The sequence below is a fragment of the Sus scrofa genome, chromosome 7, assembly GCF_054392235.1.
Source record: "Sus scrofa isolate SSC_HxYL_T2T_F1_AM1 chromosome 7, Sscrofa_HxYL_maternal_Yorkshire_Landrace_v2.0, whole genome shotgun sequence".
NCBI classification, from domain to species: Eukaryota; Metazoa; Chordata; class Mammalia; order Artiodactyla; family Suidae; genus Sus; species Sus scrofa.
In genome coordinates this window covers 72,109,649-72,129,152 of record NC_139389.1, presented here as the reverse complement: position 1 = coordinate 72,129,152, position 19,504 = coordinate 72,109,649, and the positions used below count along the sequence as shown (strand labels likewise).

General features: G+C 40.0%; 1 long non-coding RNA gene across 14 annotated transcripts in view; it reads right to left on the bottom strand.

The window, feature by feature from the left end:
* Window positions 1-10,186: 10,186 nt before the first annotated feature.
* Window positions 10,187-19,504, bottom strand: part of LOC102161914 (uncharacterized) — a 45,543-nt gene continuing 36,225 nt past the window's right edge. For all 14 annotated transcript variants that reach the window (XR_014809236.1, XR_014809233.1, XR_014809237.1 and 11 more), the window contains one exon: window positions 10,187-14,074. This is a non-coding gene — a long non-coding RNA (uncharacterized LOC102161914). The remainder of the gene's footprint in view (window positions 14,075-19,504) is intronic.

The window sequence follows — 19,504 nt, the reverse complement described above, 5'->3', positions numbered from 1 at the left end:
CTGCAGCATATGCAAGTTACCAGACTAGGGGTGGAATTGGAATTGGAGTTGCAGTTGCCAGCCCACGTCACAGCCACAGCAATGTGAGATCCAAGCTGCATCTAGGTCACTGCAACCCTCAATCCTTGACCCATTGATCTAGCCAGGGATCAAACCCACATCCTCATGGATACGAGCGTAGTTCATTTCCACTGAGCCACAACAGGAACTCAACAACCTAATCGATGAATTATTTTGTAAAGGAAAAAAAAAACCCAACACATTTCTGTTTTGAAGAGTAGATTCAAGACATGGCACACCTCAATACCCCTCGCTCGTCTACTGCCTGACCAGGAACATCTGTGCCTGAGGTCTCACCTGAGTTCAACTTGGTAGCAATTTGTTCTCTGGATGTTTGACTCCTGTCTACTTTAGCTCTTCTGGACAGACTCTGCTCATTCCAGTTTCCTCCCACTTAGACAAACAACACGTTGCTATGTTTTACCACCACAGGCCTGGCCCCAACTTCCGCCGTTGCTCACCTCCTGGATGCCTCCTAAACCTGGGCCTTCTCGGTCTCTGCAGCCTGCTGCCAGTTCCAAGGCTCCATGCCCCAGGCTTGCCCTATAGCCTGCTAAAGCCCTTCTGAGCCCCAACAGTCAGCTCACACCCTGCAGAGACAAGGTCTCTGCACTTCTCAGGAACCCAGCTATTGGGCTGCAGCCCAGAGGCCTTCAAAACCTATACTTGCTCAGCTTCAAGACTGAAGAGAGCCATCAGTGGCTTAAGGGGTAAGGGGGTACTTACACGTCAGAAGCAAAGTCTTGGAAAAACACCCCACCCAAGAGAGGAGGATATTGGGCAGGATGAGGAGGCAGTCTTTGCTCCACTTACAGGGGAATTGATGTCAGTTTGGCTCATCAGTTACCAGGGAAACCCACAGAGGGGCACGCCCCTCAGGGCCCCTTTAATAAGCTCAGTGGAGAGCTCTGGTCCTGCTGGAACGATCACCAGCTGCAGCTTGGGGCAAGTACGTAGGAAGGTCAGTCCTGTGAGTAGGTATAGGTGAAGCAGGCACTGGTCCAGCAGGGGATGTACAGAGAGCAAGAGAACAGCCATCATGGGTGGCCTGACCATACACCAGTGCTTGGCCTCTCCCATCACTGCCTTTTAGAAGTCAGAGCTGCCATGGGCAGTGTTTCTTCATGTAATTCTGAGTTTCTGTGGACTGCAATCCAGGTCACTCGTTTGCACAGTAAACCAATGTGCTGCTACAGCTCAACACCGTAATAAAGCACAGTACACATGATGATAGCTCTTAGCCAGGCCAAGCCCGCACTCTAAAAGGCAGCCCTCTTATCAAGAAGGTGAAAAGGCCCTCAACACTCAGGAGCCTGGGAGGGAGGGACAGGACAAAGCCTGGCCTACACGGGCTCTGAGCATTTAAGACACCTGGCATACAGAGTTATTGTCTACAGAAACCACTGAAATCCACTGCCCCCTGCCCCGGTCCCCACCACTCCCAAACAATCCAATTCCCTGACATTAAGTGTGCAAGGACTCACACGTGTAGAGAAACCCAACTTACCGAGTGTATATTTTTCATGGGTCTGTGTGGGAAGCAGAATAATGCCCTCCCAAAGATGTCCACATCCTAATCCCTGTGGCTCTATTACCTACCTGGCAAAAGAGAAGTTGCAGGTGTGATGAAATTAAGGTCATGTGGTGGGGAGTGTAGCCTGGAATATCCATGTGGGCCAGACAAAATCACATAGGCCCTTCAGATTGAACAATCATTCCCAGCCATGGTCAGAGGGAGCCGGGACCGCAGGAGAATAGAGTGAGAAGCCAAGGAGTATGGGCAACCTCTAGAAGCTGGAAAAGCAAGGCAAGGAATGCAGCCCTGGTGACAACTTGACTTTAGAGCAATGAGACCCATGTCAGACTTCCGACCTCCAGAACTGCACAATAATAACACTGTACTCTTCACACCACTATGTTTGTGGTACTTTGTGGGCCACCCTAGGAAAGGAATGCCGTCTGGAATGAGTGGCTAAATTTGTTGTCACAATTTATCTGACATCAGTGTGTTCAGAGCTTCCATCACATCTCTCTCTCCCAGAGGTTTCCTGAAAACAAATTACTCCCTTACTCCCTCCCTTTTTTTTTGTTTTTTTTTTTTGTTTGTTTGTTTGTCTTTTTACCATTTCTTGGGCCGCTCCCAGGGCATATGGGGGTTCCCAGGCTAGGGGTCAAATCGGAGCTATAGCCGCCGGCCTACGCCACAGCCACAGCAGCTCCAGATCTGAGCCGCATCTGCAGCCTACACCACAGCTCACGGCAACACCAGATCCTTAACCCACTGAGCAAGGCCAGGGATCGAACCCACAACCTCATGGTTCCTAGTCGGATTCGTTACCCACTGCACCACGACGAGAACTCCTACTCCCTCCCTTTTAATTTTAAATTTACTCCCTCCCAAATTATTCCCTTCCTTTTAATTTTTCTTTTTCCTTTTTCTTTCACATGTAGGCTGAGGCTTCATCAGGTTTATTCCACTGAAAGGCTCTAGCAGCATTATCTCGGCGTACAGCCCCTGACAAGAACAATCCACACAGGAGGCTACATTTTTCCCTCTATTGAGGGGGAGCGGAGGGTGTTGTGTGGGGACAGTGAATGCATTAACCAGAGACACACTCCAGGGAAGAAGGATGAAAAGAAGAGGTTTTGACCAGCTTGACTGTGGCACTTCATCCTGGAGTCGTTCCCTCCGCCTAAATTGCCGCTGGCTGGGCAGTTTTCCTCTTCTAAAAGCTTCAGGATGACCGAGTGTGCTGCCCTGGGGGAAAGGCCCAAGAGGAGAAGACAATACCTGCGAGAGAATCAGAGACGTTACCCCTCACCACGCCCCTCCCTAACAATGAAAAGTTAAGAAAACCACCAAATGGGCGCCTCCGAAAAATGCCTAGTCAAGCAGTTGTTTCACCCCTGCCTGTTGAACATTTGGGTCGCCCGATGCAAATGTTAAAGCTGTGTTCAAACCAGAAAAAATAAAAATAATAAGCTGTCAGAATAATTACTAAGAACATGCAAGGATTACACAAAGTAAACTGCAGCCTGCAAAAAAGAGAATTGCATGTTAGCTAATTGTTAATTTTAGCAATCGCAGTCGCTAATTACCACGGCTCACATTGACTATTAGCTTGATGCCCCAGCACCTGCTTCCTCCAATGAACAGATTTCTTCATCGCTAGCACAGGAGCAAAATGTGTAATTATTGGCCATCATTGGGGCGATTTTTCAGTGATTCTTTTGTGCGATGTGAATAAAGCATAATGACATATTTTATTAGAGGGCAAATAGCTGTTTGTTAATGGAAATGATTTGAAATCCAAAAAACTAGAAGCTAGGAGCATGTTTTCGGTATCAGCGTGAATTCAAATGTATTTTCTTTTAACTCTTTATAAAAGGAGCATAGAAATCAAATCTAAACGGAGTATAATATATTTAATGATATGTACAAACACAGCATTGATTAATTACCTCAAATGCTTTCACTGGTACCTCATTTATTTTGTTTCAGTCATGTGTTAAATTTTAGTATTTCATATTTAAATTCTTACTTCTTGGTCAGAGAGTCTTGGCGAAGCCGGTGCGTCACACCTCATTTCCTGGAGAAGTCTCTTTTTATTGGTATTCGGGGCACTTGGGGCGAGTGCTCTGAAAATCCAGGCTTGTGGCTTTGAGAGCTGGGCACACCAGCGTCTCCCTGAAGAGGTGAGCGTGAATTAGAGTGTCGACACCCACCTGTCAGCCACTGGATGGACTGTACGTGGTAAATAAGGTGCCTTGAGGACAAGACTAGAGCTCTTGCAGCCTTGGAAATGACCTTCTTTCCCCCTTCATGACAAAATTAATAGATCTAATAAAGGAAACTCTCAAAGAATTAAAGCAATGTCCATCTTCATCTAAGGCATATAAATGATCACATATGAGTGTGTGTGTGTTTACCTACTGGAGAACAGTCCTTCCACTGGCAATGATGCAACGTAGGAAATGGGATCTTCTCTTGGAACTTTGTTCCTGGCGAGGTTCTCAGACCTCTCCGTCTAACTCTGTTTTCTTCTCCTGCCCCTGCCCCCATCTTTGTATTCTTATAATCTGGTAATTGTTCTTAATACAGTGCTATGGGGTTGGAGTATGAAGTCCTCTGGAATTTTCAAATGAAAAAATCCGTTTAAGAATGGACGAATGAAGAATTCTTACCAACATGATCAGCATCCCCCTGTTGTTGTGATCAAGCCCAGGGGTCAAAAGCTGGTTCGAAGAGAGTGTTTAATTCTGCCACATATTTATACCTTATTTGTGTTTCTAACTCTGAACACTCTGTGCTGAATTCTTCCTAAACCATGACACAAGAAAAGGCGCCTCTTGTCCTCCCCAGAAAAAGATTAAAGGGCTGTGCTTGAGATGTGTGTTTGCTGAGCTTTCGTCACTCCATTCCACTCAGGTTGGGTTATGAAAGTTGTGTATTTTCAAAGGTCACTGGAAGGCAACCCACCTCTGTTTTCTGAGGGTAGAGAACTGGCTCCTGATTGCCAGGCTTATTGTTTTATTACCGCTGTTTACAAACAGGGAGAAACGCCTTTGAATGGGCACGTCTCTTTCTTACCACAGGCTGCCCCACTAGTTTAAGATGTAGATAAGTTCAGTATTCAGGTTCACTGTTTGACCCATTAAACTGGTATTGAGGTATAATTTGTGTGTTTTCCCAGTACCGATGCACATAGAATGGGGTTCATTTCCACACGTTTGAATAAATTTATCCAGTTCAGTGAACCTGTTGTGAAGCTCAGCAAAACTCAGTAGGTGGCTTTAAAGTCCTGTAATTAGCCCATTACAGAAAATCTGTACTTTGGATTTTTGCACATTGGTTAATAAGCATAACATGCTTCATATATAAATAACATTACATTAAATGATGCAATATAAAGGAATTAAAGGCCAATGGAGTTAAACAAAATACTTGAAAGAGACCTCAAATTAGCATGTTTAATTCCAACTCACTGCACAGGAAAAGCCTCTGGCTCTTACTGTACCAGTTCACACAAGCTCACATAACGCAGGCTGCACACGAGGGGTTGGGCTGGCCCTCGACGCGCCCTACCTGTCTTCTGGCAACGCTGGCAAAGTTGGGATAGGCTTCCCTTGACCTCATTGCCTTTCATTTCTGATCATGGACAAGGAGAAGAGTGGAAAGGGTAGAAGAAAACAAGGAAAGAAGAAAAAACTTCAGCCCATCTGTGACCTCCTGGGATGGCATTTGTGTGAGGAGTGTTTCCTCTGAGAGGACCAGGGCAGAGAGGGCCGCCTGGCTCTTCCTTCCTCGCTGCTGGCTTCTTTCACTCCTGCCTCTTTGACAATCACTTCAGAATAAAGTGCTGTGTGACTGTCACTCAGGCAGAACTTATCTTCAGAGTTTTAACCACTTTATTAGAAATTTCCCTGCCAAACAACCCTGGGTAATATTGCCTCACGCTGGCCAATTTCATCTCTCAGTGGAATGAAGTTATGTTTCCATTTAAATGCCAAATAGAGTGTAACAGTACAGCAAAGCTGCTCCTGCGAATCAAGAACAATTACAACAACAATTACAACGGAAGGATGAAGTGGCCTTCCGCTTGTATACACAACAACAGAAAGGAGCTGAACTACCACTGGAGGATGTAAGCTTCCTGAAGCCAGGAGCCCTGATGGTCCTGTTTCTCTTTATGTTCCCCTCCTCCAGTGCAATTCATTCATTCATTTATTCATCCACTGTTTATTGAGCACCTTCTGCATACCAGGCACTGCGACAGGTTTTGGAGATACAATGGTAAATAAAAGAAACTCTATAAAGGAAAGAAACCAGCTAACTGGCCAAAAATTGACCCTACAAGAATTGATTCATCAAATGATTATTTACTGGATCACTAATGTCAGATTTACCATATACAATTATTTATCAAAAACGAGTTTCTTTTAACCATTTATGCAATTTATAATTTGTACAGATAGTCTTAGTTGATTTGCTTTTTAGAGCAGCATTTTGAAGAACAATAATTTGCCAGAAGCTAAGGATGGTTTGCTCTTCTTATGGATAAAGTTTATATTCATAAAATATTTCATATTTTACCCAAATTAGAAATAGTAAGTCTTATACAGACTTCTTTTTTGTTTTTGTTTTTAGGGCCACATCTGCTGCATATGGAAGTTCCCGGGCTAGGGTCAAATTGGAGCTGTAGCTGGGGACTATGCCACCAGCATACGCTGAATCCCAGCTGCCTCTGGGACCTACACCAAAGCTTGCAGCAATGCTGGATCCTTAACCCACTGAGCAAGGTCCGTGATTGAAGCCGCATCCTCGTGGAGATTATGTCAGGTTCTTAACCAGCTGAGCCACAATGGGAACTGCAGATTTCTTAAGTCATTTACAGTTTTGTCAACCATTTAGCACTTATGGGATTATTTTCGCCAATTTTCTAAGAGAAGTATTGGCCTCAGTATATGATGTTGTTGCTTAATTATTTCCTAGTTCATTTCTTAACCTATGTTTAGCATTTTTAGAATTTTTAACCTATCTTTTAAATCCTTTTTGTAAATATTAGTTTTATGGTAATACAGAAATCAAATCTGAACTTTTTTTCATTCATTTAATCATCACCCCCTTATAAGCCTCTTTACTCCTTTATGCCTCTTTGAACACATTTGCCCTTTTATTTCAAATTTTTTTGGTGCACTGCAACCGTATAAAATTATCTCAATTTCTCATTGATATAAAATAAAAATTGAATCTTCTGCTACTTCTAATTTCTGTGACTTTCTAACTTTTTCAAGTTATAACCATTATTAATTAATATTCTTTCTACAATTTCTTGGTGGCATGATGGAATTAACTTCTTTTCCTAGCAATTAATTTTTTTAATTTCAGCATTATACATGGGATGAGATTGTTTCGGTTGACTTGGTTTTTCCCCATCTTGCAGTGTCATTTAGGATTTATCTTTAAGCATTTTTTTTTTTGGCCACACCCACAGCATGTGGAAATTCTCAGGCTACGGGCTGAACACATGTCACTGTTGAGGACTTCACTATAGCTGCTGCAGTGCCGGGTCCTTAACCTTCTGCATCACAAGGGTACTTCCTCTTGAAACATTTTTACGCTCTTTCACCAATGCCTCAAATGGCTTATCAGCCTTGATTTTATGACTAGCAATTAGTACCTAAAATCTCTGCATTTCATGTTAATTTAGTTGCTCTGAATCCCTCTTGAGCAATTTCATACTTAAGGGGATGAATGTCAGAATTGGGGTACTAATCTTAAGTAAAGTTTTGGTTACTGGTTATTAAATAGCCTTTCCTGAATATTTAATATATGCTCTAAAAGGCTAACGCATTCTAGGATCCTAAGCTGTTAACAATCAAACATTCCTTAAAATGCTATTATGAAGACAAAATTAAAACCAATCAACTAAACCTTCACAGAAATCATCAGAAGCTGTTAAAACATTCTCTCCAATACAATCTGCTGTATAATTTATAACAGGAAAATAATCCACTCTGTTAAGCTGGTACATTGTGAAATGAAGCAGTCACTCTGAAAACCTGATTTCCACAAATTATTTTTATAAGCAGCTCAGAGCCTAAAATAATAAAAAATAAGCAACGTGGCCCCTGCCCTCATGGAACTTACAAGTGAGGGAGACAGGCATGAATCCAGGAATCCCATTTCCCAAGTTAATGATACCGCGAGGGTCTATCCTGGGGGAACTAGCCTCGCTAGGGAGGCCGGGTCTGGAAGGGTGAAGTACACAGGTGAAGCTGGGGGACAGCAGCCTTCCAGGAGGCAAGAAAAGCCTGTGCAAGGCCCAGGCCTAAAGCATGGTATATGCACAAGAGGCCCCTATAACTGTCAGATGAATGAATGATCTGCTGTTAGACTTCACATTCCCTGACTCCTGCCTCAGAAAGTGATCCTCCTCGAAGCTAAAGGGTCCTTCCACCTGCCTCGTGCAGGGTGTGCCTGGGAGGCCTGCCCTCAAAGACCAGGGGGGGGACAGGTACGCCCGTTCAGCCACACAAGGACAGCATCTCTGCGCCTCACCCCGCCCTGTCTTGTCTCAAAGTTCTAGAACAAGTTTTCCTTGTGGAAGGAGAACAGGAAACTTTCTGGTGGTAGCCATACCCATGGTCAGCTGTCACCTGCTCTCCACAGACAAGGGTTCCTAAAGAATGTTATTAATAAGTTTCATCCTAAATGACTCTACAGAACGTCAGCTCTTGGAGCACCTGCCTAGCTTCCAGGCTTGTTTTCTCGGAATTGACTTCTCTGATGAGGGCCATGAGAATCTCTCCGAGTGTGGTCTAAAACGCCACCCCCCAGGAACGCACCCCAAACCCACAGAAGTGGAATTTTAGGGGTGAGGATCTGGGTAGATGCGATTAAACAATCCCTCAGGTAATTTTACATCCTAAAACTTGAGCACCACTCAAGTGTAAAAGCTGAAAAAATAAAACTTGGAGAAAATATGGTGGCAGGGTTTATCAGATGCGTTTTTACCTGTTTGAGTAAGCGGTTTCTCTCTGGCTTTCATGTTGGAAAATTCATGTTGGGTGAAGGGCATCGCTGTTTTTTTCTCTCCCAATGCCAAGCAGAAGGCTTCTCCAGGAGCCCCGTTCTGGGCTCCACGTATCAGCACAATTCGCCTTGCACACACTGAGTGGCTTGGTGTTATCTCAGGCTGAGCGCCACAGCCCCCAGGTGGCCTAGGGGATCACCTCATTCACACCTGGGCCCACCTCCCTAGTGTAAACCCATTTCCATGCTCAGCTGTGTAAGAGTGCCTTCCCCAGAAGAGAAATGTTTGTGCCTTCACTCAGCCTCTTTTCATTTCCTAACTCCCCCTCCCCGTACCATTGAATTTGGTAGAAATGGATTTTCAGTTACTTTGGGTTGAAAGTGAGTGTTTTTGCTGGACCTCATCACCTGTAGCCCCTTGGAGTTAGTTTGCTCTGCAGAAGCAGTTCTCATAAAAGCTGTCAAAACACCTCCCAAGTTCAGCTGTTTCACAGGAAGTTCACTGAGAAAGAGGGGCAGGGTAAAGAAAACTGTAAAGTTGGAAAAAAGGAAGAAAAAGGATTAAAAGCCCAGATTATGGATTTAAACAAACCTGGGTCCCGGTTCTGCTCTTTCCCAGAATGGTAGTATAAATTGGGAAAGCCATCCAACCTCTCAACTCAGTTCCCTCCTAGTGAGGTAGGGGTAATAATAGCTTCTCTGTCATGTGACATTATGACAATCAAATGAGACAATGTTTATAAAGTCCTCAGTACAGCTTCTGGCACACAACCCTCAAAAAGTGTCAGTTAGCTTTTATAACTTTTTAAAAATAAATTTCTGCCTGATAACCAGGATGGCAAATTAGACATCCATGAGAGAGGTTATCGTTGATTAAAGTTTACCTATCTTTAACCAGACAAGGGGACAAAGTGAGAAATTCCACAATGTCTGTTGCCCATATTGCACACAACTATTTTGCCATTGGAGGAGGGAGAGGCACTTGGAATCTGGTCATCTCTCAAAGAATGAGGCACAACAGAAGTACAATGGACTTTCTATGTACCTTTAAGTTTCGGAACCTTTTTTTTTTTTTTTTTTTGGAACTCTTTGCCATACATAATGATGAATCAATGACCAGAGTCTTGCTGATAAAATTTATTCACTTAAGAGGTATTTATTGTACACTCACAATGTGTAAGGCACTAGCATCAGTTCAAGACTAGATCCTATGCCCAAGAAGCCTACAAGCAAGGGTAATGGAATGTATGTAAACATCTGAGAGGCAGAGAGATAAATTGCTTTCGTGGTTCAGAAAAGGGAGGGATTCCTTCTTAGTGCAGCAGAGAAAGCTTCATGGAGGAGGGAACACTGGACCTGAGCCTTCAACGAAGACAGGGAATTGGATGACCAGATGTGGGAGTGAGGAGATCCCCAAAGAAAAGGCTCACCCCCCATGAAGACAGGATGTAGGAGAAAAGATATGAAAAACAGAGAGTCATCTAAGTGAAGTACAGTGAGGTCCCTTCATTGGAGTTTCCTTGGGAAACAGGAAAGGAAAGTTTCTTTCTTAATGTAGACACTTAAAACAGGAAGCACCCTCCACATAGGTTTTCTACTCAATATTTGAAAGAGAAAGTTTATTTATACCTTGGGAAGTGTTCCAGGTAAAAATATTATTAGATTTTACAGCAATGATATAAAATGAGGCTGAGAATAACAGTTTAACATACAACAGATTTTCACTATTTGTGCCATCATCCTTTTTTTTCCCTTTCTTTTTTTAATGTTTGCCTCTCAGGATGTAGTGAAGATTGGCTAGTTGATCACAATGACAGGAAATAACTTGTGAAAAGAATTATCCAGGAGATCACCATGACCAGAGCATTATTATTTAATAACAGTAATGGGAAAACACAGTTGACATTTTTCTGTCTCTGTTCTAACATACCAGTATCTTTACTTATATGGTTATTTATATAACACTTGCATATACCCCACAAAGATATGAATGAAATTTTACCCTCAGTCCACCACTCTTCTCCTTTGGAAAGTCTTAAGGGGGATATTTCAGAAAGGAATAATTAAAAGAAAAATAACGTAACTCACATTCTTTCATTTTATATATCCAATTTAAAAAGAAATTTATTTTTGCAGTCAGCTACCTGGGTTTACTACAAATCATTTCAAATGATAAAACTCTGATTGTGACTTATTATTTGTCTCATTGGTAAAAAATCATGAGGAGTTCAAATAAGACAGAAATCACACAATTCTTTCTGCCCAGTGGCTATGCAATTTGTTAAAACTCTTGAGTATGACCACTGGGCAAAGACAGTAATACAATGACCCAGCACCCTCTCCGGGGCTTGTTGTGAGGGAGTGTAGCCAACAAGCCTTGCTTGTAGAAAGATAGAGAATTAGTATCTGCTTGCTATGTGAGAACATCATTTACCAAGATTAGATGAACAATCACTAATTGGGGCTATTTCCAATTTTGTAGTATCACAGGTTGGATTTAACACATGAGCTATGTCATTTGATAATGGGTTGCCTTCATTATAGCATTTGGCAGAGGAATTTTTGGCATCACTCAATGGTTTGAGTAAAAAGTTGAATGTGCTTCGGTCTTAGCTAAAATAAAAATTAAGGTAGATTGTACTTTCATTTAACTAAAAAAAATCCAAAAACATAATTTTAAAGACTAAAAAAAGTTATTGAGCTAGAAAAGTTGTCTGGAGAAAATAAAATAAAATGCTTGAAACTTACAATATTGTGTAGCGTACTTATGAATAGAATATGCAAGTAAAATATGGGAAGGACTGTAATAAGAAAGGACTTGAAAAGGTGGAATAAGAACATATAAGAGAGCTGCTAAAGTAGGTACATCAGTAGGAGAACTTGGATGGTGGTCAGTGGGTGAAAGGAAATTTCTCCCTTTACTATTTGAAGAGTTAACCTTTAAATGACGATATGTTATTTTAAAGTTTTTTTCAATTAAAAATAGTTTTGGACACATTAGTCAAGTGTTATTAGTATTTGTGGTGTTTGCTTTATTGTGAGTATTATCAATCACTATGAGCTTACCTCAAATCAATTTTAGCAAGTTGTTGGATTACAAATGACAAGTGAAAAAAGTAAGTATATAAAACCCTGTGAGAAAGCAGTTGGGGTGGGGTGGGCTGAGGGGGATTAAAACAAAGTATTACAATGCTCTGATTTACTCAATCCTTTTTTACATTGTACGTTCTAAACCTCGTTGAATCTCTGCAGATTTCATAATTTCAGTTTTATCCGACTCATCCACCTTATAATTATGAATAGATGGACATAATTAACTGAATCACTTTGAGAGAAGAAAAAAAATACCCTATTTAAGGCTAATTAGATGAATCATGAATGCCTGGAAGAATGCATTTCAATAAGGGGAAAAACTTTGGGTAAAAATGTAATGAAGTTTCCAATTGCATTTGACCACAGAGAATATAGATAAACATCCATTCCATGCAGATTATTAACTTGTATTGATTTAGAAACTCAAAGTCTCTACACTGCCATTGCCTCCAGGGGAGACCTGATTGCACGTACATGTCACATTCATAAAAAACATGGTGCACTAATTGGGAGTCTCCCGCCATCTGCACACTTGCTTCCAGGCGCACATGAAATGATCAATGGGAAGGCAGGGTCAGTCCAGGCAGTCTGTGAGTGAAATTAAAATAATAAAATGTCTAAACATTTAACTGCAAATAGGAAATCTTTATACCCACCCACACCCTATTCTGTAGCATAAAGCTAAGGCACAATTATTCATATACCTCAAGTAATTTGCAGGCTCCATACAAAATCTCATTTAAAATAAGAAATTGCTATTTCTGCACATTTATTCTACCAAATGCCAGCTAATTGCTGCAATGGCCATTATAAAGAATAATTTTCGCTTAGTGAAAAAAAAAAAAAGGAATGAAGAGAACATTTTCTGGTTTTGTTCCACTGCGAAGGCTCTATTCAGTGAATACTGAATGCACAGCGTTTCACTGCTACATTTATTATGCTGAGAGGTCAAGTATTACACAGCATCTTGTATTACGCTTTGCATGCTAAGTATTTCACTTCACAAATTGACCCTCCGGTGTACTTACTACATAATGCTTTAAAAACCCAGCTAAAACGCAGGACAATTAGCAATACTTTCACTTCCAGTTAACAATGGGAACACCAATGTAGGTGATTGCATTTACAGTGTAGCTTTCTTCACAAAACATTTTTGACACATTAAGGTACTTTGGAATTGTGCAGTACCAGTCCTCTCTTATGAATGGCTTTCCAGCATTTGCAGAGAGAAACAGTTACTGTATGTTAGGGCTCAATTGAAAAGAATTCAGCCACGGCCTTATGAAGCACCAATTAGGGTGATATTATATCATAAAAAGCTGTAATATCCATTTTCAGACTTGTGCATCAGCCAATACAAAGTAGGACACAATTAAAAAGGTATACAGTTTAAACTCTTGAAACTGTTAAATTTAATTAGGAGTTCAGTATGGGGGAAAAAGTGGGGGGAGGGTACAAAGAAAAGGAAGTTTTCTGCGAGCTGGAGGATCTGCAGGAGCTAGTGGCCCTGGGAAGACCACATAAGATGGTCCTTCCTGTTTAAACCACCTTTAGTTAATATAAGTCTAAGGGGTTTGCTTGGCCCCAGCCCACCAGCTTTGGAGGTCAGATGAATATTCATGCCCACCAGGAAGTGTTGCTTTCCAGTAATTCTGGTGTCTGCTGATGTCTGTGAGGGAGAGGGCAGAACCTGCTCTGGACCTGGGAAGAGGGAATGTGGTATTGATGTTCTCTTGCCCACACAGATCAAACACAATTAAAAGGGAGTTAACTGCATTGCTTTTCATGAAGAAAGTCACAGATAATTGGGAAATAAAATGAACATGGCCAGATTGGTGTAAGCGTCTTTGCAGGCTTGGCTCCCAATGTAATGTTTAAATACTGCAACCTGCATGAAATCCCACTTTGAGGTGACAGCCGGCAGGTAATTATCAGTAAAACAACATTATCAAAGTTCTTGTGCATAGCATGTTTGACCGACTGGAGTGCTTCTCCTTACAAATCCCGCTAATATCCATTTCAATCTGCTTTAATATGTTCACAAGTTGGGGCTTATTTTGAATTCCACTGGGTAAATGAGGACAACACACTTTGATTTGCATACTATACACATTTCTTTCATTTATAGAGGGTTTCCAGAGTATTTTTTTTTTAAAGGAAACTGCTAACATCCAGGATCCAAAAAAAAAAAAAAAGTCTTCTGATTTGAGAAGGTCTCTCTTCAATCCAAAAGGTTACTTCAGGCCTTTTAAATTTTCCACCTCTTTCCTGTTCATCAAATAACCAGACCTGAAGTGACATTTTATTGATGGGATAATTAGAGTTTGGGATGATCTAAAACCAGATATTCCACGTTTTCTTCTTTCTCAACCAACTCTTCATGACCTTAAAAAATCAGCGAACAGAAAAGAGGTATTTCATTAAAGATCCAAGGATGCCCCCCTTTCGAACCCACTGTCAGTTCCAGATAATTCAGAAGACACAGTCATTACTTTGGTGCAAGATCTGATACTCACCGTGGTTTCTAATGCTTTGAATTAAACTAAGGCAATAAAATAGTGATCAGTCCCATGGAAGTCTGCAGTACAGTTACATTAAATTGTACAAGCTGGTTTTGTTTTTATTGGTCAAACATGTAACAAGAGACATATTTTTACTAGGAGATTCTGCCTTTGAAAACTGGGTCAGTCAGCAGATTTTAAGGTGGTACTGGTACGAAGATGTTTTCTCTTTTAATGAAAATGGGAACAAAATGATGAATGTGATTAACATAAGAGGGATTTTAAGAGATATGAATGTGAAGGGGTTTAAATAATGCTCAAGCACTCGCATAGGAATTATACACTGAGCAATCCAGACTCTATCCAATCTTTTTTCTGTGTTTGATGCCCCTTCCTAAATGAACAAGATGAGGAGGTTCAGTTTGCAAGTTTTAATGACAATTCAGTAGCTTGTTGTATTAAGATTCTGAGATGACAAGAGATTTTGCAAATGTTTTCCTAAGTTCATTTTCTGACTAATGGTATTTTTGAAATTCTCACCATATGAGGGGGCTGAGAGAATTAATTATCCCATGTGGTCTGGAATTGATTTGGTGATGAAAATTGCTGCTGAGGTATCAAAGATCTATTTTTATTCTTTTCTTCAGGACAAGAAATGTCTCTTCGTCTATTAATCCGTTCTATCATTAATGGCAAATGGCTTAGGCATCTGTACCTCGCTTTCCTTTCATTGTAGTGTTTTATCTTCTCTGTACCCAGAGCTCACTCTTCCCTACCAGTCAAGAAATAATCAAATTTTTCATTCACCATAAATATCCATCTATACTACAGAAGTAGTAAAAAAATGAAGTAGAACTATACCACTTGACTTGGAAACATCTTCCTGAGGCATTTCCCAGTGAAAAAGATAAATGTTGGAAGAGTATATACAATATGATTCTATTTTTTTTAAATGGCCCTCAAAGAACCCATTCATGGGAATGTAATATTTTATGTACACGTATGTGTATATATAGGGTTATATGAATATAGATTAAAATATGCAAAGATACAAGCTAGTTTGATAACAAAGATTGTGGTATGGGTCAGGGTAGCAGGAAAAGAGATGAGCAGAGATGAGGTTTGCAAAAGGAAAAAGAAAACAAACAGTCTGTACCAAAAAAAACCCAACATTTGTGCTATAATCCCATTTGTTCATCAATGCAAAGATTTATATACAGTGAATATATACACAATCTCTAGTTATAATAAAAATGCAAATATGATCATATAAAAACAAATGAAACATTCCAAACTCATGGTACTTTGACTTGAGGGAAGTCAATCAAAAAAAGATTTAAACTGACACAATCTCTAGTTATAATAAAAATGCAAATATGATCATATAAAAACAAATGAAACATTCCAAACTCATGGTACTTTGACTTGAGGGAAGTCAATCAAAAAAAGATTTAAACTGTTACCACTTGATGGCAGGTGCTTCCCAGAAGTAGAGGGAATCAATGTTGGCATTTTGTGAAAGGATGCCATCTGGGTGTGTGTTTGTTGGATCTCCAAAATATAGAGATCTGCCATCAGTCATGCCCACCCTACCTCCACTCTTCAGGTTCTTTCCAGAGAAAACAGCCTCAAACTTCTTATGCATAGGGGCTGAAGGCTATCCTACTTGGCTCAGTCTCTAAACAGGAGAATGAGTTCATTATACTTGCTGTTAGCTAATTTAATAACGATGGTTTAACCTAATTTTTCTTCTAATTGATAGGTGTGGCACACCTGTCTAGGCAAAGGTTTGTAATGAAAACGAAAACTGATGTACATTTGGACTGGACCTTCCACAGACAAAACCACTTATTTGACAGCCGTGTAGATTCAAGGAAGCTGCTGGGCCTGGTTGCAGCCTAGAAATAACCAGCAGTCTTGCTATAGCCACTAAATGACTGCTTTTCTTTAATTGCAGTCTTTGTTACCTCTGAAAACTATTTTCAGCCTTTAGTCAACTACATTGCAAACAGATTGCTTAAAAAATTGTTTAAAACATCTTTGAAAAATTTGAAGCTTCCATTCTTAATGCAGATATCTAAGTGTCTCTCAAGGTCGCCTAACATTTCAAAGCAGTGGAGACACCAGGAAAGGAGTACAAAGATTCCTGATTTCCATCACTTAGCCCTTACTATTGGCCTCAACTTCCACAGCCAAGCTGGTGAGACAGAGAGAACACGTTGACTGAATCTGGCACCAGCTCCACAGCGCACAGTTATGTCACTTTCTCTCTCTACAGCCTAGTGCTCTCATGTTTTCTCTAATATACGACCTCAGAAAAGCCTGTTCTTTTACCTAATAACACTTATAAAAATTTGTAGTTACATTCTTATATGTTTGACTCTTTGTCTCCTCCACTAAAACATAATCTCTATACAGATAAGGAACAATATACTATTACCCCAACACCCAGCAGAATGGCTGACATACTCAAATTTAACAAAAATTTACTGATTTAATTGATGAGTGAACATATAAAATGAGGAAAGTTATCTTAAAGTATTCCCCTGACTTTTATAGTATAGGATCTCCTAAATGCAAGGGACTTTGATTTTTAATTTTAGGCCATAATTATGTCATTCTGCTCAAACATCATCTATTAGATTAAGTGCCTAAGTAAGCTTGGCTCTGTTTTGCATAGTTGCTCTCAAAAAGGGGGAAAAAGACTAGACCTATTCATCATAGTTCCATATCTCTGTAGGAGTCTGCAAGATGACATTTCATCCATATCTTTGCCTCCTTGCAGAACCACAGTTCAGGCAAGATAGATATTAGTTGTGTATTCTAAAAAACTTTCAACCTCCCCTGCTATTTTGTTCGTGGATCTTAAAATCCTAACAGTAATCAAAGAGTTACTAGAAGGAAGGAATTCACAGAAGGAAGAGGACTTAGAATTGTCTACTTCAGTGATTCTCCAACTACATTTTAGCAGTGGAACCCTATTTTTCAAAAAGAAATTGTCTGCAGAAACTCAGTATTTTATGTGTTCATCTATATCTATATAGATAGGTATAGACTTTGGTAGGAAGGAAGGGAGGGGGAGAGAGAGAGAAGGGGAGAGAGAGAGGAAGGAAGAAAAAAGTGAAAAAAGGACTCTGTCTTGGTGAAGTGAGAAAGGCATCTGCAGAGCATCCTCCCTCCCCTCATCAAGCTCTGCCTCCTCCTTCCCACTGGGCCCCTGCTCCAGCATCCCTCTGCCTCTCCACCTCCCTGCTGGTCCATAGTGCCCCTTAAGCCACCACTAAAACCAGTCATTACAAACAGTTTGAAAGCCACCAGTTTGAATGAATATCTCCTTTTAATAAATAAGGAAACTAAGACTTGATGACTGGGTCACCCTCCTTTTTAGTATTCCAACTAATTTCTTCCAAAAGTAAGCCCACTGTCTTTTTGTTTCTTGTTATATTATCCTGTACAGTTTTCTCCAAAATAATTTTATCTGACTCCAGATCATCATTGCTCAGCATATTCTTCCTTTAGTTAAACCACCATAGTTTAATTTTACTCATATAACTTTATTTCAATGAAACACTTTTTGAAAATATAAAAATCTTATAAGCACTGCTTTCTTGCTACAAAAATATAAAAATGTTTTTAAAATAAAAAAATATTGACCATTATAATTACAAGTCTAAATTTGGCTTGTGTTTCTTATGAAGCTATGGAGGTGAATTAAAAGATAGCATTTAACATTGTCAGGTGGAACCAAAATCTCCTTATTCAAATGGGGAGGATATAGATACAGTTACTTAACATAAAATAAAAGCTATGTCTACCAAATCACAGACATGCAGTTATTGATCTGGAATTGGCACAATGACAAACTACTCTCAAATCTTCCTCTTCCCAATTAAGGTGTCTCTCTTGAACTGATTGAAAGCTGTTTGATAAGTATACTTTTTTCAAGATGGTGTGCTCAGTTGGGGGTCTTTTTATTAAACTGAAATTCCATCATTAGCCTTGACTAGCACCAGCTGCTGTATAAATTCTGTGTTGATGTAGACCTCCACTGGTATTCCAAATATTGCAGGTGAATCTCTGACTCCATAAGCCTCAATCATGCAGTATGAATAATTAACATCTGATAAATGCAGAATAGAAAGAATTCTCATGACAAGACACAGTAGTACGGTCATAATCCCATCTCAGCTCCTCAGAAGATTGAACCAAATAGGACATTAGTTGAAGAGGTGGAGAGGCATTTCTAAATCTCTCCACTTCTTAGTTTTTCCCTATGCCTGATCAGAAATGGGAAAACAGATGAAATGTTTTAATTTTGCAGCAAAGGTAAAAACAGAACCCAAGATTTAGCATAGTCCAATGATGTTTACTTGAGCATTCTAATTCCTGAACAATTCCCAAGAATTTGGGACTCATACCAGCATTCGTAAGGTAACTGTTCACCCTTCTAAATAGTTTATAGTTCACCATTACTTTAACACAAAATTTCCATGAAATAATAAAATATATTAAAAGGAAATATGCCATGATAGTACAGTGGTTTGGAGCAGAATGTTCTGGAGTTCAATTTGAGTCTCATTTTCCTCATCAATAAAATGGGAATAATATTAGCATCAGTCTAATGGGGTTACTTTAAGCACCAAATAAGAGAATACAATCCTAGTAGTTAGCATAGCACAGTGTATTCATGATTATGTGGTTCATGCACAGGAAATATGATTAGTGAAATAAAGTTGAAAAAAGTTTAAATCTAACATGGATGGACAGAAGCCTTGCAACCAAAAAAATTTTAAGTACCAATCTATAGTTTGTATTTCACTAGCTGATCATTCTAAGATGAGAGAGTAAACAGTAAAATAAATTGCATTAGTATTATTCACCAAACACCTGCCATAACTTGTAACTCCCCCTTGACAGATGAATACTTGATGATAATTACCTCTCAGTTAGTCGATGGTAAGGATAACTGCATACCCAGATAATCAAAAAACGTCTTTTCAGACCATAGGTTCACATTAGCATGAAGCCAATAAGCAGGGGGAAAGCTTTTTAAAGTTCTTTCTCATTTATTTCTACTGCACTCATTGGTGAAACACAGTTTAAAAAAAAAAAACAGATATAGATTAGACTCAAGAAGAACAAGAACACTAGGTAAAAGGATTAGGCGTTTCACAGGAAGAGAATCTGCCAAAGTATGAAGTTGGTGCCTTTCTTTTAGTGAATATTCTTATTTTTTAGCGTTGTTTTTTGTTTTGTGTCTGTTTTGCTTTTTAGTGCTGCACATGTGGCATATGGAAGTGCCCAGGCTAGGGAT